This window comes from Pteropus medius, unplaced genomic scaffold (genome assembly GCF_902729225.1).
Source record: "Pteropus medius unplaced genomic scaffold, Ma_sr-lr_union100, whole genome shotgun sequence".
Lineage (NCBI taxonomy): Eukaryota > Metazoa > Chordata > Mammalia > Chiroptera > Pteropodidae > Pteropus > Pteropus medius.
In genome coordinates this window covers 6,804,122-6,831,110 of record NW_024346062.1, presented here as the reverse complement: position 1 = coordinate 6,831,110, position 26,989 = coordinate 6,804,122, and the positions used below count along the sequence as shown (strand labels likewise).

The window sequence follows — 26,989 nt, the reverse complement described above, 5'->3', positions numbered from 1 at the left end:
AAAACTGAATGGGCAGAAAACAAATTTAGAAGACAAAAACAGAGAAATGAGTGAGAGTTTGGGAGTGTATAGGCACAAAAATGAAAAATTATTTACAGAAGAAATACTTATTTTGACAGGGAAGGAATGAGTGATGCTACAGCATCCCTCTGCCACCTTCCTCACCCAATGTAGTGATTAAGAGCTAGACCTGAATTTAAATGTCAATATGTCATTTAATAGGTACATGTCCTTGGACATACTGGGTATTCTCTAAGCCAGTTTCTTGGTATGTTAAAAAGCACCTTCTTTCTTTCTCTCACCCATTAACAGCTTATTTGTAGGAAATACTTGTCAAGAAATCTTATTGGCTCTACCTTCAAAACATATTGTGTTGTTCCAAGAATCCATTATCCCTTGTCTGAATACTACAATATGCCTTCTTTGCCTATTTTGCTCCTTCTGTGTATTCTCAATGCTGAAGCCACAGTGAAGCTTTGAAAATTTAAGTCAGATTGTGTCACAACTTTCCTCTAAATCTTCCAGTGACTCCTGTTCTCGTTCAGAGTAATAGACAAGGTACTTAGAAAGGTTTACAAGGCTCTGCCTGCTCCAGCCTGCAGCAACCTCTTTCTAACTAGGCTCCCTCACTGCTGTGCTTTAGCCACTCTGATCTTCTTGATATTTCTTGAACCCAACAGGCAAACTTCTGCCTTAGGAACACACTTCCCCCAAATATCTCAAGTTTTCACTTAAATGTTAACTTCTCAGTGAGGCCTACATTGACAACCCTATTTAAAATTACACCTAATCCTTCCCTATCCTACCCACTATCCCTCTTCCCAGTTCTATTTTTTTCCTCAAAGTACTCCTGCTTCGAAGACACTATATAATTTGCTTATTATGCTTATTGTTTATTATCTGTCTTTACCCCTTTAGGATGTAAACTTAGCATAGGCAGGGATTTTGCTCAGTTTTGTTCACTGATGTATATCAAGCTCCTGGACCAGTACATTAGACCTGGTAGGTGCTCAATAAATATTTATTAAATGAATAAATAAATAAGTACCTATGCCACAGTCTTGTTTTGAAGATTAAATTCAATAGTTTAATAGTGCTACCACTATACTCTTGCCCAGACATTTCTAAACCTTCCTGTTTATAAAATGTCATCAGTCCCCCCTCCCCTTTATTCTCAATTATAAAAGGAAAAGAAAAAACATAAAAAGACACTATGTAACAATTATTTTTTAAAAATATTTTTTTAGCTTCATTAATATGCTTGTTTGCTTTGAGACGTAAGACCTTGGGCTGCCAACACATTCATAGTTTTATAAGATGCATTTTAACTAATCCTTTGCAATACCTACTGTTAACAGAACATCCTGAAGAGATTAAGCCTCTGTAGAAACACTAAACACAAACACACACAGGAAATCAGGAACAGAGGCCAGTTTTAAGATCAAGTAAGTAAAGGAGACTCAGCAAATACACTAAGAGGTGACAAAATACATTGAGATCTAAATAATGTTTCTACCTCAGTTAACACATTAACAGCTTAGTTAACTGCATATGTACAAAGAAAAGAAATATTAATACCTCCTTGCACTGTGGTAAAACATTCATTATAGATAATTCAGCACTTATTACTCAGTAAACAGTTGATTTTGAATATTAAAACCAAGTATTCTGTACTTTATAGTTTGATATCGAAATTCTTCCATGTTTTAAAATTTTATTTTCTCTGTAACTATAAAAGCGTACTTTTTATATTAACTTAATCTCTCCAGCAGATTTTCCATTACACCAATATATTGTAATTCTTATTCATAACTCAGTCTTCGGTGATTTTGGTTAACCCGCACAAATAAAATGACATAATTGAATGCTTAAACCTGATGGACACATGCAGTCCTCAAATTTGTGTAGATCCCTCATGAAACACAGCCTGAAATGGTCCACTCATTTATCTCTACCATATCTTTAGTGTAAGTATAATCTTTTATTAAACTTCAGGTCATAGTCTCCCTTCTCTAGGAGACTTTCAATGTATTCATAAAGTCAAAAATCCATTCATTTTATTTACTTTCTTGAAATGATTATGATACATATGTGTGCATGAACACATACACACACACAAAGATTAAAAGCTTAAAAGGCTGAAGTATATGTCTAAATTATCCTTGAGGGCAACTCAAAGATATATGCAAATATATATGTATATACATATTTATACTTATATATTTTTAAATGTATGTTTTTATATACATATATTTCTATGACCATAGATGTTAAATGAGAAAAATTAACAAATGTGGCAGAAAATTATTTCTAAATCTACCAATCCTTGCTTTCATTCCTTTTGAAGAATCATTTTTGTTTCTTGTAGGTAACATTTCAACAGCTAAAGTTTAGCCTTTTTATGTTCTCATAACATGTTATTTTAGTTCGGTGCCTGGGAAGTTTTTCACATTTGCAGATTAATGATTGATTTGACTCCAGGGCACTAAGGTCCAAAGTTTTGTCTTAATGAAGACTCCTTCTAACAATGTGATATTTTGGAGTCTATCATCTTTACTTACAAACTATACAAAAGAGGTGGTCATAACAACCAGAGCTTAGTAGCTTAGTGTTCCAGATTTTCAGATTTAATTTTATACCTAAGTAATATCGTCTCTCTGCATTGCTTTAAGCCATCCGTAAAATAAATGAAATATTTACCTTAAGCATTAAAAAGGAATGCTTAAAGAATTTCCTGTAATTCAACATATATGTACAATTCATATATGTCTCTCTCTATATAAATATGTTTATGTGTTTTATCTATAATACATATGCAAATATGTGCTCTATTTCAGTATGGTCCAACCTGTTCCTCACATATATATGACCTTAAATTCTGCTCATCCCTCAAGACCCAAACTCCACAAAAATTGTCTCACGTACATTAGATTTCTAGCTCCCACATGCTCTGGAATCCCTCTTTGAGCCTATTTCCAGCACTTACCTTACTTTGTACTTAATTTATGTGTGTAAGCATCTATCTTAATCCCAGGTTACTGTGCTCCTGAAAGATGGGAAATATCATTTTACTTTTCTTAGTGTTTTTCTCAAAGACTACTACAGAGATGATCCCCAACCTTTTTGGGACCATGGACCGGTGCTCCTATAGAATCTAATGCCTGATGATCTGAGGTGGAGCTGAGGCAGATGCTAGTGCTGTGAAGCGGCTGCAAATACAGAAGAAGCTTCACTCCCTGGCCAGGCACTCACCTCCTTCTGTGTGGCCTGGTTCCTATCAGGCCACAGACCAGTACCAGTCCTTGGACCGGGGTTGAGGACCCCTGTATTACATACGGTGCCTTAAAACAGAGGACTTAAATAGATATCGAGTAAAACAAATATATCTTTGTCAAGTAGCTCCTTGGGAAAGGCACATAGAATTCTGCTTTGATGGAATACTGACACACTATGTACATATACGAATGGAACTGCCTTCAACTTTAGAGTACAACATTCATCTTATTAAATATTAAAATGAGCTCTTTGTAGAGTACTGCCTCTTACTGTCATTTGATTAACTGCACTATAAAGTTATTTTATAATGCCAGAGAAAGTGTTAAGTATTCAAGACATTAAAAGACTTTATCACAGGCGTTAGAATGTAGAGGCCTTAAGGTTTTAAGACCAGAACTAAATTAACTATAGAGATAGAGAAGACATGATACTTTTCACATTGGCTGGACTTTTGAAAAATTTTCTATTCTTATTTCTTTTTGAAGTCACAATGTAAGATCCAATTTTTGCATTTTGCAAATGTACATGATATAATATAATTGCTAAAGAATCTAATAAAGTACACAAATACAATAAGCACATTACGGAAACAAGACAATTAGGGACAACGGGACGCGTTCTTTTCCTGCATTTCATTTTCAAATATCGCCTATACTGAATATTCCACCCTTCCACTTTTAATATTCTTACTTTGATTGAACCCTCATATTTCCATTCTCAAATCACCTCTTTCTGGTTATTCTTTCCCAAATTCTCTTCTTAACTAGGACATCCTGCAGGTGGTTGCAAATTAATATTGCTCTTGTCACTTATATACTCAGAATTGTAATGAGTTGTAGCCTACCATCAATCCTAAACTTTAAGTTATCCCATCAGTCCTCACTCCTTCCCCCAACCATCACCCCACAACAACCCTTCCCCTTTGCCATATATGTCAATTGAGGCTCATCTTAGGACACTCAGGCCAAGGGCTTCTTCATAATTCATGAAGTTTATTCTCCTATCTTCAACTATGTTCTACTCTTCTCTATACTTGGAATGATCTTAGTTAAATTCATTTCCACAAACATTAAGTGAGTACTAACTGTTTATCAGAGACTGTGCTAGGTATCAGAGGGGGGAAAAAAAAACCCATAAATATGCAGCAGTTGCCTTTAAGGATACTTTATTCTTTAATCTTTCATTGTCAATTCTTTTTGTCTTTTCTCTACATGCTCCTTAAGATATCTCTGAGAAGAAAATTTTCTGATTCACCTCACCTGATGCGACTCATTCTTTTTCTTCATATATTCCCTTACTCCATATTCCAGTTCTTTAACTGTACTATGTTATCTGTTAAGTTCTTAGGTCAGATTTTCTCTGGGAAATGCTTTGAAAATGCTGGAACTGATAGTAATATTTGTAATTCCTAAAATAACACTAATTGATAGGTACATCTAAGGCATCTTTACGCTTTGAAACTTTTATATATAAATTTAAAAAAATTATATGCTCTATGAAGTTCTAGACACAGTTAATCTATGGAAAATAATCAGAAGAATTGTTGCTTCTGGGAGGTAGGGACAGGGGTTGATTGGGAAAGGGCATGAGGAAGCTTTCTAAAGTTAACATTCTGTATTTTAATACAAATTTTCATTATTCAGGTATATGTATTTCTCTAAATGCATCAAATAGTCATTAAAATTTTGTCCATTTCACTGCATGTAAATTTTACCTTTTTATCTTTCTTTTGTATTTATTTCTTATTCTTAGCTGTTTTTTAATGTTGTTCCTTCAGTTTTTTCATTAAATTTTAGGCAAAGCCATCCTTCCTCAGGCATCTTGTTAATTTCAAAGATTATTGTGTCTTTTTTTCCCCAATTTTTTCCAGTTTGATCAGCTATTGCTTCAAAACTCCCAGCACCAACGCCTGTTCTAAGTTTCTAAATTTTTAATTCAAGGTGTCTTTTTTTCCCTTCAATATTTTCAAATGTTAAAGATATCTTATTTCAGATTGAATTGTATTAAGATTTCTTCTGCTTCAAGGATGTTTTTTGAGGGGGACAGAATTTTCATCAACTGAAATGATATGCTATAAGTCAAAATTTCTGTTTTCTTACTTTGTGGGAATGCCATCTTGTCATATGCTATTCACTTTGAAATATTATTTTCCTATACTAGTAATATAATTATATGTATCCAGAGTGAGCATTTGAGAAAGCTAACTAGGTTTCTTAGTTCAAAAACATTCTCTTCTTTTGATATGGTGAAATATTACTGTTTTTTTTTTTTTTTTTAAACCAATGTTTTAAAGAGGGCTGGGTGTATTTTCTGATTTTGACTCTGTTTTTACAGAACCGTAATTTCTCCCTCTTGCTTTTTCTTCTTCATTTACCAGAAGCCTCCAAGGGTGCATTTCCCTGACACTTGTATTTACTCAGAAGTGGTGCCATTCTGAACTTCTGCTTTGGGCTCTACTCATTTACAGTAGCAGTGCACCAATATACAAGATCTCAAGCTGATTCTCAATATATTCCCACTCTGACTACAACTAGTTTTTGAGTGATTTTTATCTGCATCTCAACATCTGTAGTCTCCCTACTTCCACACCTCATTCATATCCTCTCTGCCCCCACTCCATCTCTGCTTAAGTCTCCTCTTGGGTATAGGCTCTAGACATGATTTTGCTGTTCTGAATGCTTATTTCCCTACTTACAGGTAACTTAAGATCTGTCTCTTAGTCATTAGGGTTCCTGAATCAAATTCTGATGTGTGTGTAGGCTTCGCAAACAAGTAATTCTGGGATACCAGCAGAGTGTCTGAGAATTCAACTCAATTCTGATGCTATCTATCTGGAGATAGCATCACATTCCACAGGTAAAGGGCTCATTTCCATAAGACTGCCCTCTATTTACCTGTGTTTCTGACCAAATGTCTATAGAGCAGAGGTACCCATGAACCTCTCCTTGGATTTGATTAATTTTCTAGAATGGCTCACAGAACTCAAGAAACCTGTTTACTCACTAGATTGCTGTTATGGTTACCCAACCTGGAAGCTCTCTAAAACCCCTCCCTTTTGGGTTGAGAAGCTTTAATGATATAGGCATGATTTATTAACTCACTGTCCATTTGTGATTGATTTAACCTCTACCCCCTCTCCCTTCCCTGGAAATCAGAGAGTGGAACTAAAAGTTCCAATTCTCTATTTAAGAGTGATATCCCTGGAAACCATCCCCCATCTTTTGGCGCTTTCCAAAAGTCACCTTCATTAACATAAACCCAATTGTGGTGTAAAGGAACTTGTGAGGAATAATCAGACACTTATTTCACCTTTATGGCTCTAAAACCTTTTCAGGAACAGTGAGGACAAGAGACCAAATATTAAAACAAAAGATACTCTCATTACTATTATGGCTCAAAAAATTACAAAGATTTTGGGATCTGAGCCAGGAACTGTGGATAAAGACCAAATATATATGAGAAATATTTTTTGGTCATCTGAATGACTATATATTTTGTAAATCAATATCACACTTAGTTACATTAAAGGCATAGATTATGGGTAAATTTGCTTTTCCTACTAATCAGTAAGATTTTTTGCAGGACAATATTTTGGAGGGAAATTTAGATTAGGAGGTATCTTAGTCTATTCAGGCTGCTATAACAGAATACCACAGACAGGGTGACTTATAAACAACAGGAATGTCTCACAGTTTGGAGGCTGGGAAATCCAAGATCAAGTTGCCAGCATATTTAGTGTCTGGTGAGGGAGCTCTCAAGTGTTTCTTTTATAGGGGTACTAATTCCATTCATGGGGCTCCAATATTATGATCTAATCACTTTCCATAGGCTCCACCTGCAAATACAATTGGACTGGGGATTAGGTTTCAAAATATGAATTTTGGTGGGATACAAACTTTCAGTACATAGCAGGAAATTTTTTTTTTCTGCAATTACTTGGAAATATTTAGAATTCCCTTTCTAAAATCCAGACAGTTTTTTTCTTTTCAGACAATTCACATTAAATCCCATAATGGCAAAGATTGCAAGCCAGTCTTGCTATAAATTCATCCTACTGTGTGAATCAGGAAGTATTTTTGGTACTGTAATCAATAGCAATGTCTCCCAAATCTCAGACTGTTGAGGAAAAAGCTGCATTTGAGAATTTTAGATTATCTTGTTCTTTAACTGGTAATAAAATAATGATACTAAAACTGTTTGGTTCTGCTACACTGAGTGTATACAACTCAATCAATTTATGATTGTGGGAAAATCCATGGCTTCTCAAGTATTTAAATATATGGAAGGAAGGAACTCCATGAGTAGTCTAATAGCTGAAAATAAAACTATAACCATTGAATCATCATCAGTTAATTGCTGTCTTCTAGGTCAAAACTGTGAAATATTTGTAATTTCATATGGTACAACTTAATATATACCCTGACTGAGAAAGTGTGGTTGATTTTGATAGCATGAGAGCTTAAGCATGATAGAGATTTCAGGATAGAATTTAAGGATAGAATAAAATTGCATTGAGAGAATGTCTCAGAATATAATACATTGGGAATTTTGTTGATAATATTAATTTGAGCAGATTAGGGTTAAAATGTAAGCCTGATAAATGTATTAAAATATATTTAACTGGTCATCTGCTATTTCTAGGCATCTGGAGAGAATTTCCTAGACCGGCTTCTCATATACTTGTAAAGTGCTCTTAAACCTAATTAGTATTCATCCTATCTCATTCTATCTAAATACATCGTTAAAAGCCTAATATTTATGAAGCATGGTACTAAGTTTTGGAATTCTGAAAAAAAAATATCATACACACAAAGCTTATTCTAAAGAATATAGAACCCTATTAAAGTACTGAATAATTATTCAATATCAATTATTGTGATACCTGCCTTTTTTCGGATCTGGAAGAAATGGGAAGGGCAACGAATTTTTGTAGGAATAATCTAAAAAATTCAAATTTGAGATGACCGTGCAGGAATACTACCTAGAGTTGTACTGTTTTCAAATGTATAATGTAAAATGAAGGTTACTGGACAAGGGAGCAAGCACGTTCTGGTTTAATGGGTTCACTTGGAAGAAACTGATTTTTCTAATTTTTACAAAGGTGTCCCACAGGATAAGTGGGGTCCATTAAAATGAGAGATAAGGTGGAAATACCTAGTAAGTAGCAACACAAAACTGCAGCTCAAAATCACTTGATCATTAACTCACTGCAGTGACAAAATCACTGCAGCTATGACCTTCATCATTCTGGCCGCTGTTCACACTTGGGAAGTGCTGAAAAGAGGTTTTTCCTCACTAACTTGAGTCAGGCTTTTGTGTGGTACCCATATTTGTAGCTATAGATACAATTCATTTTAAATTGGAAGAGTACTTAGAAGATCTTCAAGCTGACGCAGAATTCTACAATTGAAGAATCAGAGACTAGAGAAATTAAGTAATCCTTTTAAAGGTCATATGGAATACCTAAATTTTTCAATGAGGGTGGGCCAAGTTTTGCTGCATTAATAAACAATCCTCAAACTCCAGGGGCTTAAAAAAAAGTTTCTTGCTCATTCTATGCATTTGACAAAGGGCTGTCCTCATGAGCCTCCCAGGGACCCAGGCAGATGGAGGTTATATCCCTGTAGCGAGAGGAAGGAAACTTGGTGGGTTGTACGCTCTTTCAAAACTTCCATGAAGAAGTAAAACACATTATTTCTGCTCATAGTTTCATTTGTCAAAGCAAAGGGAACAGTTCAATACTGCCATGCATATGAAACTGGCACTTTGGTGAAAAGCCCTAATGACTACTATGCCACGTGAGAGGAGAGGACTCAAATAGCTTGTACTTATATTCAAATAAGTTCAAGAAGTCTCTCTAAAATCAACCATAAATTATAATTATACACTCACAAAATATCTTCACTGTATTAATGCAGTTATATAGAAAGTGGCAACCTTCCTTCTGGTCTATAAAATTTTGATAGCTATGAGAACAAAAAATATCATTTAATAATGGATAAAAATTTTTAAAAAGTATTGATGTGGGCAGAGTCTAAATCATGTGAAAGCTTTCATTACTTACTACAGAGGAATTCACTTTCTATTGAAAAGAAAACAGAAAAATATAACAATATTTCTCCTTCTATAATCAGCTTATTCTGAAGTTCTGCTCTAACGACCTGTGCTATGGTCTTTATTTATTGGATATACTAACATAAAGTCTTATTACATTTTGACATTTAAGTTTGTCTTTTCTGTATACTATTTGGAATAGTTGCAGCAAGTGCTGTCTTTTGCATACCCAAGAGCCACTTTCTTCTTTTCTGTTGTAATCCTGATTTGTTCCAGGGTCCATTCTTCCCACGAGAGACTTGGGATAAAATCCTAATTGCCCAAATCTAATCACTGTGGCTCTTGCTACTCTCCTTTCTTCTTAAAAATAACTTGAAACAGTAATTTCTCTTGCTGGATATTGTTGAGTTTGTAAGATATGCCTGGAACTGAAGCAGCCAGCTTATAACAGAGAAATAACTTAAGAACAATGGCTGAGTAAAAGAGGCCTTTGAACTCATTGAGATTTATCTTTTTTTAAAATGTAAAATAATACATCCCCTAATTTTTTAAGCCAGTGCTTCTCAAATGCCTGTCTGAAACATGATCGACAGCTACTATCAGAATGTATATCAGCACACATTTTCTTTCATCAAGGAAGGTTTTCTACAAAGAATATAGATCGACTAAATGGTGCAGCCAATGACAGTCGAGTTACATTTTGACAAAAGCTCCTAATCTGAGTCTGCAGTAATTGGATTATTTTAATATACATTTGCTTGGAGAAGCAAAGTCAGCAAGTTACCAAGGAAAAACTTATGTTCAGAAAACAATGAAATGTACCTCATTTTGGTGTACAGTCTAGGAGGCCTGGAGTTTGCTCTTTTAAGGTCATTTTATCATACTTGGCTTCAATTCAATAATCCATTCAATAAATGTCCATTGATCACTTACTAGATTATACATGCAGGATACATGAATAAATAAAAACTTCCTTGGTCTCAGAAAGATCACAAGCTGATATGGAAAATATATAAGAAATCAGTAATTACAGTACATGCTGAGGTAATTATAAAGCTATTTGTAGGGTGTTAGAGACTTATGAGTAGTGTTTGGGAAAATGGGGAGGAATCAGCAAGGACAAACTACAGAAAATGTGACACCTGACCTAAGTTAAGAAATGGAGCTGTGGCCAGAGTGACATGCTAAGGAACTGGCATCTTATTGAAAGTGACAACTTATTACATGATGACTTGCATTTTAGTACCATGACTCCAGGAATTTTTACACCGGTAATGTATCTGCTGGACAGCTGGTTAGAACTGTAGCTTAATTGAAACCACCTAAAACTGAATTATAACTTTGGGATCAACTTGAACAATTTCCAAAATGTCCACTTTAGTTCTTCTGTATTTTTCATTCAGCACGCCACAACATAAAGTTACCTAAAATTAGACATATTCCTATTTTTAATCACAACCACACTAAGATACTGACATATGAAAAACTGAGGCAGAGATCATCTCTTGTTGAAGTGGTCAAGCCTGGCTTTGAATCCAAGCAAATCTTAATCCTGAGCCCATATTCTTCACCCATTTTTACTGCCTCTGCAGCAAAATGCAGGATATCTTTTTTAGGGCAACCAAACCTTAATTACGGAGGCAACAGTGGCTTCTCTTAAAAGCAAAACCTGGGTTTTGGGCTTCTGCCAAACTCCCTATTCCAGTGTTCTGGAATCGGAAACACCTGCATAAGGTACATTTTACTTGGCCTACCAGTTTCATGTAAGTATGTATGGGTCTAGCGTGTTATTTTTTCCAAAACCTGAATTTTTATGAAAATCTTGTGGTTGTGTTAGCTTGAATTAAAAAATGTACATGGTGGGAAGGGTGAAGTAGATGGGGTCAAAAATGTAAAATTGGAAGTTATATAAATTACACTGTGAATAAAAAATAAAAGTGTACATAGTGTGTATATACATACACACAAATTACAAAAATTAATATAGTGGTTTTTAAAAATTCAAGCCAACACAAAATTATACTGGAGTCATGTTTTTTATGAAACTGTGATGGCAAATTTTAAGTGTCAATTTGGCTGGGCCACGTCCAGATATTATTAGGTCAAACATTACTATGGCTATTTCTGTGAAGGTGCTTTGATGAAATTAAAGGTGACTATTCTTCATAACATGGGTGAGCTTCATTTAATCCGTTGAAGACATTAAAAGAAAAAGACAAAATTCCCAGGAAGAGGGAATTCTGCCAACAGATGCTTCAGACTGGCACTTTAACTCTTCTGTACTTAACCCCCATCAGATTTTGAACCTGACAAGCTTCAACAATCCCATGAGCCAATTCCTTCATCTCTCTGTATATTCATCAGATTGGTTCTGTGTCTCCAGAGATCACCAATACAGAAACTAAACATTTGTCTGGTCTCATATCATTCAGTATACTCACACTGAAAGTCAGCCTATCGAACCCTTTTTATAGGAGTGGGACAATCCATGCCTCCTATCTCAGAAAAGGAAAAGCGTTTTATTTTTCACTTACAGCAGGTCCTTGGATGTCATTTTGTTGTAACACTAGTGAGAAAATAGTGATCTTGGCTAAGGCCACTGTCTGTGTGGTTTGCACATACTTTCTGCGTGGATCTTCTCTGGGTACACTGGTTTCCTTCCACATCCCAAAGCTGTTCAGGATAACAGACATGCCTAAATAGTCCCAGAGTGTGGGTGTGCATACAACCTAAGCTGCCAGAACAGGCTCTGGTCACCCTCGACCCTGAAAAAAATAAGTAGGTTGGAAAACAATTCATGTTTCTATTAAACTTTCTTAAATGTATGTATAGCTCACATTTATTTCAATGTTTAATGTTAGAAGTGTTTTAGGTGTTTATTTAGGTTGGTGATTTTTGCGGGGAGTGGGGGCAGAATCAGATATATGCTGTAGAAACTTAGCTCTTGTTTACACCAATTAGTCTATGGTAGACTGGTTTCATTAAGTTGTTTTGCTTCAAGTCTCAGAACCTACTGGCAATGTTAGGTCAGGTCTTACTCTATGATCCTCAAACACTTTAACTTAGGAAGACAAATTTAACAAATGAGAGTTCTACCTGCACCCTGCTGTCTGGTACTGTTAACTTTTGATTCTTGATGCATTTTAAGTCATTAAAAAAAAAAAAAATCATTTAGGACTTGCCAGAAATTAAAATGTTTTTATATAGCACACTAATTCTCAAAATACAAGTTAAGGCTCTATCCCCATTACCTACATGAAAACCAAGACCATTCAATTTGTAATTTAAGGGCAAAAATTTGAACCAAGAATTCAGAATCATTTTATGAACTCTATAAACTTACCCTTCTTAAAGGTAAGAAACCTTTATGTTCCATAGAAAAACACTAACATAAGATGACGTTTCACGGATGGATAATCAAAAAATGATGACACGCAAGTATAGGGAATAGGTGGACAGAGTCATTTAGATTAAACTGCATCCATATTTAAGCAGTTGCCAGGTGGTTACTGAAGTCTAAAATAGGCCTTTTCACACAAACTAAGAAAAAAGAATTTAAGGTTCTAGTAAATCAGTAGTTTAATATTAGGGACAAACAGCAAATCTAATGTTGAGGAATGACCTAGGCAGCCATTTTGTTCCATGAAGGAATGTAGAACCACCCAGAGCAATTTGTTAAGAATCCAGAAATAGACTTTTATGTTGAGTATTCTAGTATTAAATATTAATTTAAAAACAGTACAACAGCTCTCACCAAAAAGTTGAGGAAAAACAAGCCACCAGCGATATTCCAAAATTGACCAAACTGGCATTAAAATATTCAGTAGCCAATCACTTGATTTCCTTGCCCTAATATAAAACCCTAGAAATTAAGTTATTATACTTTAAGTGGCAAGCAGCATTTCACTACTCATGTAAATCTGATTCACTGATACAATGATTAATCAGAGGCATTTTCTAACCAATTTCTACTCATCAAGAGTTCCAAAATAAATGAGTAATATTTTCTATATTCTACTTTACATGCTATTACATTCTGTTTCAAATGTGTTTTTATTCAGTCTAAGACAGACTAATATTGGTCAGTAGCACATTTATTCAGGCAAAAATCTGTTTTAGGGTATAGGTCTGGAAGAAAAAAAAAACAAAGCTTTCAACTGCAACCTGTACACACTATTGTTTTCCTCATGATTATCAGTCATGGAAAAAACCAACCTCTTTAAGTAAAAAGGAAGACCAAATCTCTTCAGACCTCTAAATTGAAAAACAACAAATTATTATAGCACTACCAAAGTCAAGTTTGAATTCTTTGATAACATAAATTACCAACAAAGTTGTGACCTAGGAACCAAAAATTAAATCTCAGAATTTAAGACCAAGAAACAAGCTAAATCACACACATTTTGATCAAGAAACAAATAGAGATATTACCCAAATAAAAAGTACACACATTTTCAATTATCACATTTTCTATTTCAGAGTAGAGGCATTAGGGATTCATGTCATAAGTTTATTTACAAACATATCTAATATGTTGAGTTCAACAGTTTGATCCATTTTTCAAGGGGACTGCACCTCTTAAAATGCTCTTCATCTGCAAATAAAAATACACACAAAAAATTAATGGTATTTTCAAAATTCCATTCAACAGAAATCATGTAGTTTCATTAATATATTGTCTGTCCATTAGTTTATGACTGGTACATCAGAAAGCGTTTACAGTATCATGACTTCACTCATACTGATTTGCTTCATCATATGCACCAAAATCTTTCCATGGCTTGAATAAATCATTTCCCTTCTAAACTATGACAAAGTCTTTACTTTCCAAAGTATATTTTGGAGTTTATTCTGATTATCCCACAGAGTTTCCTACAGTGCTGTTTTGAGGAAAATTCTGGTTACGATTAAGCTAAATTTCACACAGGGAATCTGCTAACCTTCCAGTACACAAGTAGGCACACACTAATATATTGCCCTCAAGATAGACTAACATTAATCAGTTTGCTAAAACTTTACCTGGTTAAGACTGTGAGCTCTGGAACAAGACTCCCTGGGTAAAAACCTTGTTCTACTGTCATTAGCAATGAAACACTGGAAAATTTAACTTTTTTTTTGTCTTAGATCAGGTTAATATTATCCAATTCACAGGCTTGCCTGGGAGCCACATGAGATTATTAATGTAAAGTATGCCTCACAATCAGTTACCCTCAATAAACCCTGGTTTTCAGGTAAAGAAACACTTATTTCTAGGTTTATCAACATGTTTCCACCAATGTCACACATGCACTTAACTTCAGGAATCAGCCCTACCTGTAAAAATGTATTTGTAATTTTTTTTTGTTTGTTTCAGAAGGTAGGGTGGAGAAAGGAGGAAGAAATAAATAAAAGGGGAAAGCACTGCTTTGGGAAGATTAGAAATCTATTAATTACCTGTTTTATGGATTAACTAAAACATCCTCATTTCTTAAGGAGCTGGTGTCTTACTATAAAGAAAGGTGCAGCAAATCCAGATCCAAAGTACAAAGTCATCATAGCTAGCAACCGCCATTTATTTTCCACTGAAAATGGCAAGTTCTGTTGGAGAAAAAAGAGAACAGCAACAAAAACAGAACTTCAAATTATCTGATTTTATAGATCAAAAATACACAGGGGATGCTAGTTTTTTATATTTTACATAATCAGGTTATACATGCCACATATCATAGCACCCTTTAATGATTATCTTTCAAATCCTATGACCTTCATCATACATAACAGTAAAAGGTAAAAACATATTTACTGAGAACCAGGAATTGGTCTGATGAACTCAAGTGTAAAACAGTGAGCAGCTTTCTATTTTAGAAAATGAAAAATATTCTCCAAAAGTAATTTTAGAAATAGAATGCATTGCTCTAGTTTACTTATAAACTAGCCACCAAAGCACATTTCAAGGTTAACTGTACTATGTAGTTTCACTTTTTCATAATCAAGCAGCCCTACCCTCAATATCTTTTCTCAGCCCTTTACCACTAGGGCTGAGAAGTAACAACCTCCTTCCTTGGAGGTTGTTACTGCTAACTTCCCGATTTAAGTATTTATACTTGAGGCTAAACCTGACCTTCACCTAGGAAAGTTAACACAATTTAGTCAACTCATTAGAAATGAGTGTTGACCCACAATCATAGGCCCTTATTATCTTTATTAGTTTCCAGTGACTTTCATTCCGAGTTCGGTGACCTCTAGCTCGGCTTTAAGACACAATAGCTGCCGCAAAGATCTCCACGACTCTCCAGATCTTGCAGCGGAAAGGGGGAGGGCTAGGGCGAGGTTGGGCCTTCAGTCCACCTTCTCATTCCTTTCCTCGAGTAAGGCATCCAGGGTCCTGAGTTTTCTACCTTGTCTCTGAGGTAAGTGGAATGCTAGTCGGCGTCCCAGACCAAATTCCTGGCTTACCATCTCTCTCTACATGACCCATAGGCGGCCTTGGGAGTTTCGCGAGTCGCAGCCAAGTGCCCCCTCCCTAAAGAACCCGAGGCCCTATACACACTAACCTTCCCTGGGCCCTCCTCATAGTGGCTCCTACGGACCACTGAAGTTGTGAACCTCCGGATGCTCTGTCCCAACATGGCGCTGTTGGAAGCCCTGCAGAAGGAGCAGGGACCCAAAATGAGGAAATGGCGGTAGCACACTAAGTCCTCCTTTTTTCACGACCTTGTTCCCCTGAGTGCAAGGACCGAAAGGGAAGATGGGAAATGGGGCCGAGCTCTCGGAAAACGCGACAAAGTGATGGGCTCAGAGCATTTTGGGAATTGTAGTTCGAAACGTCGAGTCGCCTAGTTGGCCCTGAGGGATTATGGAAAATGTAGTCTCGAGTCAGGCTCATGGAGGATCAGAACTCCGTTTATTACTAACAGTGACTCATTCAGACTCGAGTTCTTACCGAGTTCTTGACAGGATTCTTGGGGTCTGTTTCCCAGGACGATTTTACTGAATTTAGTGAAGCTGTTTCACCACGTGTGCTCTAGTTTGTGAAACAAAAACAAACCTTTCCCTTCTTTTTTTTCGTTACTATATACTAAGAGCCTGTGATTTACATTACTCTGCCAGCACTGAGAGATGTGTGCTTTGATCTTATCGGAGGAGGCAAAGCATAAATGCAAGTAAACCACCAATATGCGGTACAAAGGATGTCAGAGAAAAATGAGTTGAGTGCTATGAGGGTTCCTGAAGATAAAGGGAACAGAATACAACATAAATACGAACAGAAGGCAGAGAAAACTTAAAGCCAGTACGAGTATGTCATGTTCAGTGTGTGGATGAGAAAAGCAGCCTCTGTTATCCAGGGGCTAGAATGGACAAGGAATTGGTGTCCTCCTGCTGAATGTAAACAATTTCACAAACATCAGAATCAGACAGAATTACTCTGTGTCAGAGATCAAGAAAAGAATAAGATCATTGTATTACCATACCTGAACATAGACAAAACATAAACATTGTCACAAAAATGACCAAAGTCACCATATCCAGTATAATATGATGAATTCTGCTTCATTACCAATTAACAACCTAGTTTTTCTTCTTCCTTAGTAATTTAGTAAGATAGCCAAAGTTATAGGAAAACAAGCCCAAATTCTATAAGTCCTTACACCTTACTGAGATGCCCACAATTCTTCATGATATTCAGTCTCTTTTACTGCAATGAGTAATAAACACAGTTTCTTCAATTTTAGGTGTGTTACTGGTGGGCACTGGGAAGAAACCAGGAATAAACGAGGCTGGGAAAGTGGTATGTTTGATTGTGAAGGGCCCTGGTAACCTAAGTTTTATGTTATTTATCTGTGGGAAAGTATATATAGCCTCATTCAGCACATTTATATAGATATAGTAAACAAAATTGAATAAGACTTAAGTTTTGCTTTGAAAATTGAGTATAAAAGGTATGTTTAATCTTTCTTTAGCTTTTGAAAAAAAAGCCACGTCCCCCCCCAAAAAAACTAAATAATTTTATTTTTACAAGTTACTTCTGATTGACTAGAGATGATGTAATGCTTTATAACAGGTATTCTTCTGATAGATATATAATATTCGATTTTTTAAAAAAGTCCTATTTAACACCTTTTCATATTAAAGGATTTTTATTTGACCATAATTGGAAAACATTTTTCACATTTAGAACTTCTGGATTCTCCTTTTCAGTCGAATGTAAGCAATATACCCTGCATCTTTGGTTCATTGTTACTTCTAATTCACATTAATTGAGTCTTCTCTATGTATCTGGCTTTCAGCTAACTCCAAAAGGAATTCCAGGAGAGATTCTAGCACATGTCTTCAGAATCGTCTTCTCCTAATGGGTCCTGTGGCAAATTAAAGATAGCTGCAAATTCTTTTTATCCAGAGATGGGCTCTATGCCTTCTCTTTCTGAATCTGGATGAACTCTGTGATTATTTTGACCAAGAGAATTTGGCATAAGTGTTGCTGTGCCAGTGTCCTGCACAGGCTTTATGATATTGCAGCTTTCTTTCCTGTATTTTAGAACACTTGCCTTTGGAACCCTTCATGTAAGAAGTTTGACTAGTCTGCCAGAAGGATCATAAGAATCCACCAAAAGGAGATGACTCAGGTGTCAGGCATGTGAGTGAGGCTATCTTGAACCCTCCAGTCCTATCCAGCTGCCAGCCTAATAGCATTGAATGACTCCAGTCAATGCTGTGTAGAGAAGAGTTGCCCAGTTTAGACCCCAAAATGCTGACCTACGGATTTGTGATTATTGTTCTTTCAAGCCATTAACTTTGGGGTAGTTTGTTATGCAATAACAAAATAACTGAAATAGACATCTAGAGGTAATGCTGCTTCTTTTAGAAATGTGCTTTATTTAGGAATGCTGCTTTATTTAGAAATCTGCCATGAGAAGAACACAGTTTCCAATCATCAACCTATACATTCAGGAATTTGGTTTTGTCATTTAAAATATCTTAAAAGGAATGTTTTTGTCAAGGGGCCAAAATGAGCATAAAGGTAAATTTTATGTTTCCATATTGTTTTTCTTAATTGCTAATTAGTAACCAATTAATACATTAGCTAAATAACATGCTCTGAGTTTAGGGGTTTTATGCTAATTTCAATCTCTTAAATTCGCTATGGAGGAAAAAGGAAGTTTAAAGAAATCTGGTAATCTTCCATTTTTGAATAGATATTGTGGTAGATTAAAGATGGCTATATTTTCTTCCTAATTCTTCCAATTGAAAAGTGGGGTCTAACTCCCCTCCTCTTGATTTTAGTGACATTCTTGATCAATAGAATGCAGCAGATTGACATTCTGAGACTCCTGAGGCTAGTTTATAAAAAGTACTGCAGTTCCATTCGGACGACTTGGAGTTAGCCACCATGTAAGAAGTCTAACCTGAGACCACCAGGAATATGAGGAAGCCCAGGCTAACCATTTGGAGAAGCCTCATGGGTGGGGAAGGAGAGTGAAAAGGAAAGAAATATGCCACATGCCTGATCAACCACGGCTCTTTCTGCCATCCCCCACCTATGCATCAGATATATGAGTAAAGAAGCCTTCAGGTGATTGCAGCCGGTCGTAATTTGCCTACACCTATGTGAGGTATATTAAATAAGAACTGCCCAGCTAAACTCATCAACCTCCAGAACTATAAGAGAAGACAATAAATTGTTGTTTTAAGCCGCTAAGTCTTGGGGTAGTCTGTTATACAGGAGTAGAATCCTGGAAAAGGATTTCTGATGTATATAGCCTAACAAGCTAAATTCAGTCATAATAATAGCTAGCAGGAAAAAAAAAACCAAAAAAAAACAAAACAGTGACTTGTCCTAGAGAAACTTTGTTCAGTATGATACTCTTTTGCTAAAAAATGAATTTTAAGAGAAATGAGACATTTCACGAATTGGTACAAAATAGAAAACATCTTTAGGGATATGAGGTTTACTCCAAAGTTATATTTTAAAAATAAAATCCAATTATTGTAAGTGGTGTATAGGGCATATATCATAGAGTGAGCAATGTACTTTCTAGACCCACATGAGTCTTTGGAGACTGAAATTACATTGTATAGAACAGTATATCTGAAAATTAAAGTGCAGTATTTGTCATTTCTTTTAATAGTTGGTATATTAGAGTCTTAAGAACTAGGTTAGACTTTACTTAAAAAAAAAAAAAAAGATTGTTTAGTAAAGAAATTATGTATTTCTATCCTACATTGAAAACTCAAGTTAACAAGTTTCTTTGGGTCTTAAGTTTTTAGAATTTCCTACTACTATAGAGTTAAAGTCAGAACTCCATGTTAATTTTTATTTGAAATTTTATACTTGTAGGTAGATAAAAAATACCTTGTTTCAGAAAAAGAGAAAATGTGATTCCACTGAGGAAGTTAGGGTTGAAAAGTATTCTGTCAGCTTTCAGAATGATTTAGTGATGACCATTTGGAAGAAGGTTTTGCAAAAAATAAAAATGCTTACTTGATCAAGATGTATATTTTACTCTTCATCTTCTTTCATTAGTTTTGAATACCATTTTTGTCTTAAAATCATCTCATGTTTCTTATTTCGATTTTATTGCTTAATCTCAATGTAAGTTTAAGGATGAATCTCTTTTTTTAGATTAACTCTATTTGTCATCGAGAATTGCCAAGCATAGGTACATATATTTGTACAAGATGAATACAGAAAACTAACATTTCTCATTTTGAAAATCACTGATTCATGTTATATTTAATGTTCCATCTTCTTCTTGATTTAATTCGCAATGATACTTGTTATCATTGCTTTGAACAGGTTTCTTTAAATTAACTATAGCATTTCTTGATTGTTTCTGTAACTGGAATACTAAATGATTAAATAGTTTTATTTTAGGGAAACATATAGTTTAAATGAGGAAAGGGATTTTGAAAACAAATTTGATGCATCCTTCTAAAAATAAATCCTCTTTTGTTAGAGTAGAAGAAAAATGGGAGATATTTGATAGTAGAATCATCTTTCTTGCATTGAATTTGGTGATTATAAAGAGTTATGCAAATACTGTAAGGACTATCTGGAAATCTTGATTTAACACCAGGCCCATTATTGCTGATCAATGAATGTAAAGCTGCTGCTGTATTTCTACCATTCAGATGAGACTACAGGAATCCAGTCAAAGGCACTCTATTCCTCTAGACAATGGTCTGGGAACTACAAGGTTAATATAGTCTGTCAAGACGTGTTTGTTTATTCTATAACAGTTTTTGTATTTGGCTTTTTCAGTTTTGACTTATAATTAGGGAAAATGGGATTTACAAGAATAACATTTATGCACTTTGAGTAAATTATTACTAAATTCATCAAACAGTTCTTTTAGACATTTCAACTAGTTATAAAATTATTACACAAAGGGATTTAGATTTAATTTCTAGTTCTCTTTATATTCCTCAATTAAGCTAGAGCCTCACTGAATAGCATTCTAAAACTGTATCATTATCCCGCGCTTGTCCTCGGTGTCTTCTTAGCACTTTGTATTAGGAGATTTTATAAATAACAGACATGAAACTGGGTTTACTGAGAAGACATTTTTTTCCCTTTAAGGATGTGTTTCAATATATTTCAATGTATCATTTTTATGAGGACCCACAGGAGAAATTTCTCTTTGGTCTTAGAACTAGAATAAACATGTGCCTCCCAGATAGCTGATTTGCTTTCATCTTATAAGTACTGTGAATAACAAACTTCATTGTGATTTTCTCCTGATACTCGTTCTTAGAAAGCTTTGAGCCAAATGTGTGAGACACCTTTAGTGGAGAAGATGAATATATTTTATGTATTTTACTCCTGGCTCCATCTTTTTTTCTAAATTTATTTATCTTTGCTTCACTTTTCAATTTAAAATTTTTTTATTGTGTTATATAGTATGTCTTTGTTTTGTATCTTAAATGTTTTCTGGAACACTATTAGAATGTAAATAAACTAAGAAATCATATATTCTCCTGACATAAAAAGTTGTTGTAGTCTTACTTGTGTGTGTGACGTGTTGAGTCAGCTCAGACTCCTGGTGACTCTATCAATGAGTGATGTCCTCAATATCCTGTCCTCAGCCCTGCTCAGCTCCTATAGACTCATGCCTGTAGCCTCTCTTATGAAATCAAGTCATCTCATATTTGGTCTTCCTTTTTTCCTGCTGCCTTCGATTTTTCTCAGCATTATTGTCTTTTCCAAAGACCCTTGCCTTCTCATGATGTGCTCGAAGTAGGACAGCTTCAGTTTTGTCATTTTTGCTTCTAGTGATGTTTCAGACTTAATTTTCTCTAGGACCCACTTGTTCATCCTTCTGGTGTTCCAAGGTATCTGTAGAGTTCTCCTCTAACACTTTATCAGTTTTTCTCTTCCTTGCTTTATGGAGCCTGGGCAAGGTAAGTTAGTTAAAGCTAGCTAATAACACCAATGAGCCCCAAATGTTAATATTTTAACACAATAAAAATTTCTCACTATGTCATAATCTGAACCAGATGTTCAGCATGCAATCTTCCACATCCTGGCTCCATCTTTTTTTCTAAATTTATTTATCTTTGCTTCACTTTTCAATTTAAAATTTTTTTATTGTGTTATATAGTATGTCTTTGTTTTGTATCTTATTGGTAATTCAAATGCCATCATCAATCCTCCGGATTGACCCTGTCTGCCACCATGCTAAGAAAGAGAAAGTAGAGGCTCTTACAGTATTTTTCAGTGGCCAAGTCACTAGGTGGCATGCACTGCTTGTGCCTACATTATAATATCCAAACTAATCACATACCACCTAGATGCAAGTAGTCTGAAAACTGAAATTTGTGTATGTCTGAGAGGACATTGGAAATGGTTTAGTTGAACACGTAGCATTTCCTCAATGGAGACCTTACAGTTTCTTGTTGGAATCTTACAGAGTGCCTCTGCAAGAATTCAATATCCAATGTTTATATATAATCTTGAGACTTTGCTATAGTGGCTGCAAGTCTTAATAATTCTGTAATTTCTTGTCTCTGCATGTTTCCCCAGAGTTGCACACTCTAGGCAATGCACGACAACATGGAATCTGACTGACACGGGATCAAATTCAAGATCTGCCCTAACTACTTAGCTTTGGTCAAATTGCATGACTTTTCTTCATCTTTCCAATGGGGACAATAAATTTTCCTACTTTATAGGGTTGTTTAACTGAGATATTTGCTGCTTCAGAGTGTTCTATTACCAAATGTCCCTGCGACAACTCCCTCTTGGGATTCCTCCCACATGTCACTTTTTAAATAACTGTCTGTCTTTTATCAACAGATTGGCCATTGAAATATGTAAGTCTGAAATATATATAAAAAAAGGCTGATACAATGGTAGAATGTAAGCTCTCTGAAATCAGGGAGTTTTGTTTTTTTTCTGATCACATATATATCCATCCTAAGTATCTTCCATAAAGACAGTCAATGAATATTTACTGAAAATAATGAATAATGTAGCAGTTTGAATTTAAATACAAATATATACAATGTTTTGAGTGTGAAATTATCATTTAGTTTTTAAAATCCACTTTATTGAAGCACAAGTTACATTTAATAAAACATATCTATTTTGAGTGTACTAACAACTGTATACACTCATTAACCAATACCACTATTAAGATATAGAACGTTTCAATTACCCAGGATTTACTTTTAGCAATATACCTTAAAAAGATAGATTTGTTAATTGCCTCTAAGCACCCTAACCCTTGATGACTGGATATTCTCAGTTAAAGCCAAAACTTCACGCAGTCCTATAAAATGAGGCCCTATGGCAAAGTTTCTCAACAGGGAACTATTTACATTATGGGCCAAATAATTCTTTATTGAGGGTGATGTGCATTATAAGATGCTTAGCTGCATCTCTAGCATCTACCCAAGAGATGTCTGTAACTTCCCAAGTTGCGGCAGTCAGATATGTCTCCAAACATTACTAAAAGTCCCCTCTGCTGGCAAAAATCATTTTAGGCTGAAAACCACTGCTCTATGGCCATCTCTTCAGGGCAACGTGAGTCCACAGAACATATTGTTGGTCTGAGCCAGTGCTTCTGGACTTGCTGAGATCTCCTGGGAAAATTGCAGTGCCTCACCCTTCTCAGTGAGGTAAGGCTCAACTGCCTTAGGATCCTGCAGTCTGCTGGCATAGTGCCCACTCCCTTTTTTTGCCATGAGTGTGTGCCATCTGCTGCCTGTAGTGCTGAACATTTATAAGCTATTGACCTTCTTTGTTCCACACTGAATCCAGGGTAGATGGGAAGTGGTATTAAAGCTTGATTTTGTTTTATTCCTACCTTATGAATCTGTGTTCTCTGAGACCCACTCATGTAGACGGTAATGGACCTATCTTTAGTTCTACCTTTAAAAATAATTAAATAAACACATGTACTTAGCATTATATCTGGCAAGTGGTAATGCTCAATGCATAGCAGCTATTATTATTACTTCTTTACCACTGTTTTCCTTTGCTGCTGCTATTTTTCCCTCTTTTCCTTATGTTGGGATCACTCTTACTTTCATCATACATGCCACACTTTCTCTGTTTATATCATCAGCTTTTGTTAAGGCCACACAATCTATGCTTACATGTCCCAAAGATACTTACTTCTCAAGTCATACAGTTTACCAAGGCACCTCTACCTCCTGGCCTCTTGGGTCACTGATCAACGTTTTTCAGCTTTTGATGTAAGAGATTTTTTTTTTTTAAATCAGCTCCTTAGGAAATCCCATTATTATCTGGGATGAACTGTTTTCCTGAGTAGTACTTCTAGAAAGAACACCTTCTGAAGGAAAAAAAAACAGTTCTGTCTCTGATAGCTTCCTAGTTTTCTCACTGTCTTGCCTAGAAGAGCCTTAGAGCTCTGTACTTGTACCTTATACATGTTTTGAATAACAAAGGTAAACAGAAAATTTGATTGAAAACATCTACTACAGTTCATTAAAGATAAATAATTTAAAAACATGTAATCTTAAGATGTGAGAGAATGCTTCCATACTCACTGGATGAGGAAACCAGAATATCGTTCACTTATTGTAAAAAGGAGAACCCAAAATAGTCATGTGGATGTAAAGCACAGCAGAGGGAATATAATTAATATTGTAATAACTATATATGGTGCCAGATGGGTACTAGACTTATCGGAGTGATCATAAGGTGTGTATATATGTCTAATCATTATGTCGTACACCTGAAACTAATATAATACTATATGTCCACTATAACTTAAAAATAAATTTAGAAAAAGGTTTATTGTGCACACATCAAAAAGACAGTTTGCAAACAGGAAACACTGAAACCAAAACATGGAATGAGTCTAAGGGGTATATTATTATAAAGCAGTGATTGTTTATTCTTTACAGCGATTTATTATAATATCAGCATTTTCAATGGTTATCTTATATCAACTGTGGAAAACAGTTTGTTTTGCTTATGATTTCCAGAGGCATAAACAAGAAATGACCTAGGTCAGGTTAGTTTCGCAAAATAAGCTAAATTAAACTTCATTTGTATGATTAAACTGGTTTTGTCTGCCTAGGGAATTTTCAAGGCTGGCTTCGATTTTTTTTTTTTTTAAATTTTAACAGAAGTGTTGGCTATTATTATTATATTCTGTATTATAGAAGTATAAATTATCATAAACTTGGAAAAGTTTATTGTAGTAGTTGAAAAAGTCTTAATTTTGTATTCTTGTAGCATAGCCATCAACATGAACTTGGCTTTTTACACTCAATATCCAGGGATGTGAGGTCCAAAATCTCTATTGTTCAGCCTACTGTGTTACCCAATATTTTCCAAAGTCTTTTCAGAAACTCAAAAGCTGAGATTTTTTTTTTCCCCTTTCTCTTTGCATTCCTGCTGTAGAAATACTATCCCAAAGAGAGGAAAGGGTGGGAGAGGGTAGTGCTAAAGGCAATTTATGGTTAATAAAAAAAAAAAGGATGGATTAAACATTATTTCCCAGGACATAGGTTTTTACTATCTGAAGTAAAATAACCGACTTGAGTTATAGTCATCTCTGAGAGCAGTAGACAAACCTGGGGAAGTAGACAAATCTGACATCAGGGGAACAATAAATCCTCGAATTTTTCCTATCATTTTCAAGAGGAAAATAAAACCTTTGATTCTAAAATTAGAGATAAAAGCTTAGATACATATTAAGAAGAGAAATAAGAATTTGACTTAAATCTATAATCCCAGAACTCTATAGAAGGAAAGACTACCTAGGGAAGGTTGGGGATTGATACCTGGAAACAGCAAGGGACTAAGCAGAGAGTGGTTAGAGCAACATGCAAGAAGAAAAAAATACAATATTTGCAGAACTGCATAGTTTTGTTTAGGACAAGGTTTTTCACTTTCATTCTCTCTCCTTCGCTCTCTTTTCTCTCTCATCTTTCTCTCATGAATCATGTATTATTTGCAGATGTGGACGATATACAGTTAAATTCAAAGTTAGATCCAAATTTAAAAATCATTTTACAATTTTAAATAACCTGGAATTCCAGAAAAAAATATGACAGAAACAGGTGTTAAAGATTAAGAATGCCAAATTAAATAAATCAGGAAAATAATATGATAGATTCCGAAGTCTTCATCATAAAGATCAAAGAATTCTGACACAGCAATTTGATAGTGATAATAGGAGAAAAAGTTCTCATTCCTTTTACTTTTATATGTCAAATTGGCTGTCATCTTTTCAAAAGAAATGCTCTTGACCTTTTCTGTACATAACTTGACTTCTCTCATTGAAGCGTTTTAATGATAAGTTCTCCCATGAAGTAAGTGATAATGGCACCATAGACTCAGTCTGTGTAAAAGTGAATGTTTTACCTCACACTCCACAAATCTACTCTTCCTCCCAGTTTTCCTCTTCATTGGTGTCATTCCCACTGTTGGTCATCCGAGCCCAGAATCTTGAAATTGTTTTTGACTCCTTTTTTTCTCTTTTCAAGGGACTAGCCACTTAATAGAGTAGGATAGAAAGGAAAATCCAGATTGATAGAGGAAAAAACAGCGTAGAATGTTTTAAATAACTAGAAACAGGAGGGCTCTAGACACAAGGCTGGAATGTGTTTTGATTACTTGAAAATAAAATGGGCTGACAAGTGCTTCAGTACTGAAACAAACAAAAAACATTGAGTATAAAATTTTATTATCTTAGTCAGCCTAATATTTTGTTTATTTAAAACAAACATTTATTTCTTTGAGAATGAAGTAACTTTTTTTAAAGGAAGAAATGGATTATATAATTAAAGTATGAAAGGACTAAAGAAAAATCTCCCAAATTATATAACAACAAAAAAAATCTCATTATATTACTAAATGAGTACTGGTTTTAGGAAGCACAGTGAGATCAGAGAGGTAATTGCAGTGCTGCTTTTGAGCTACACTCTTTTGCAGCCAGAGGGTAGAAGAGAATGTTTTGGAAGATACTCAACATTTAATTACCTTAATTCTGATTTTTCCTAATGAAAGTCAATATTTTTAACCAATTAAATTCAAATGCTTATTTTATATTGTGTAGTACACGGAATATTTCAGAACTAATAAAAATGTAAATGAAAGAAGGAAAATGATAATATTTCCTTAGTGTTCCCTCTTCTACTAGCACATTAAAAAATGTGCAGCCCTCTATGTCTGTAAATAGCTTGCCTATATATGCATAAATAG

The 26,989-nt window shown here is 35.0% G+C and overlaps 1 long non-coding RNA gene and 1 other non-coding gene across 2 annotated transcripts; both read right to left on the bottom strand.

The window, feature by feature from the left end:
- Nucleotides 1-4,424: 4,424 nt before the first annotated feature.
- On the bottom strand, nucleotides 4,425-14,791 carry LOC120612505 (uncharacterized). The gene is made up of 3 exons (XR_005655455.1): nucleotides 14,764-14,791; nucleotides 11,865-13,924; nucleotides 4,425-10,326 (listed from the first exon to the last, which is right to left on the bottom strand). It is a non-coding gene; the product is annotated as an uncharacterized LOC120612505 (long non-coding RNA).
- LOC120612695 (small nucleolar RNA Z39) lies at nucleotides 14,032-14,094 on the bottom strand. The gene has a single exon (XR_005655515.1). It is a non-coding gene; the product is annotated as a small nucleolar RNA Z39 (small nucleolar RNA).
- Nucleotides 14,792-26,989: the final 12,198 nt, after the last annotated feature.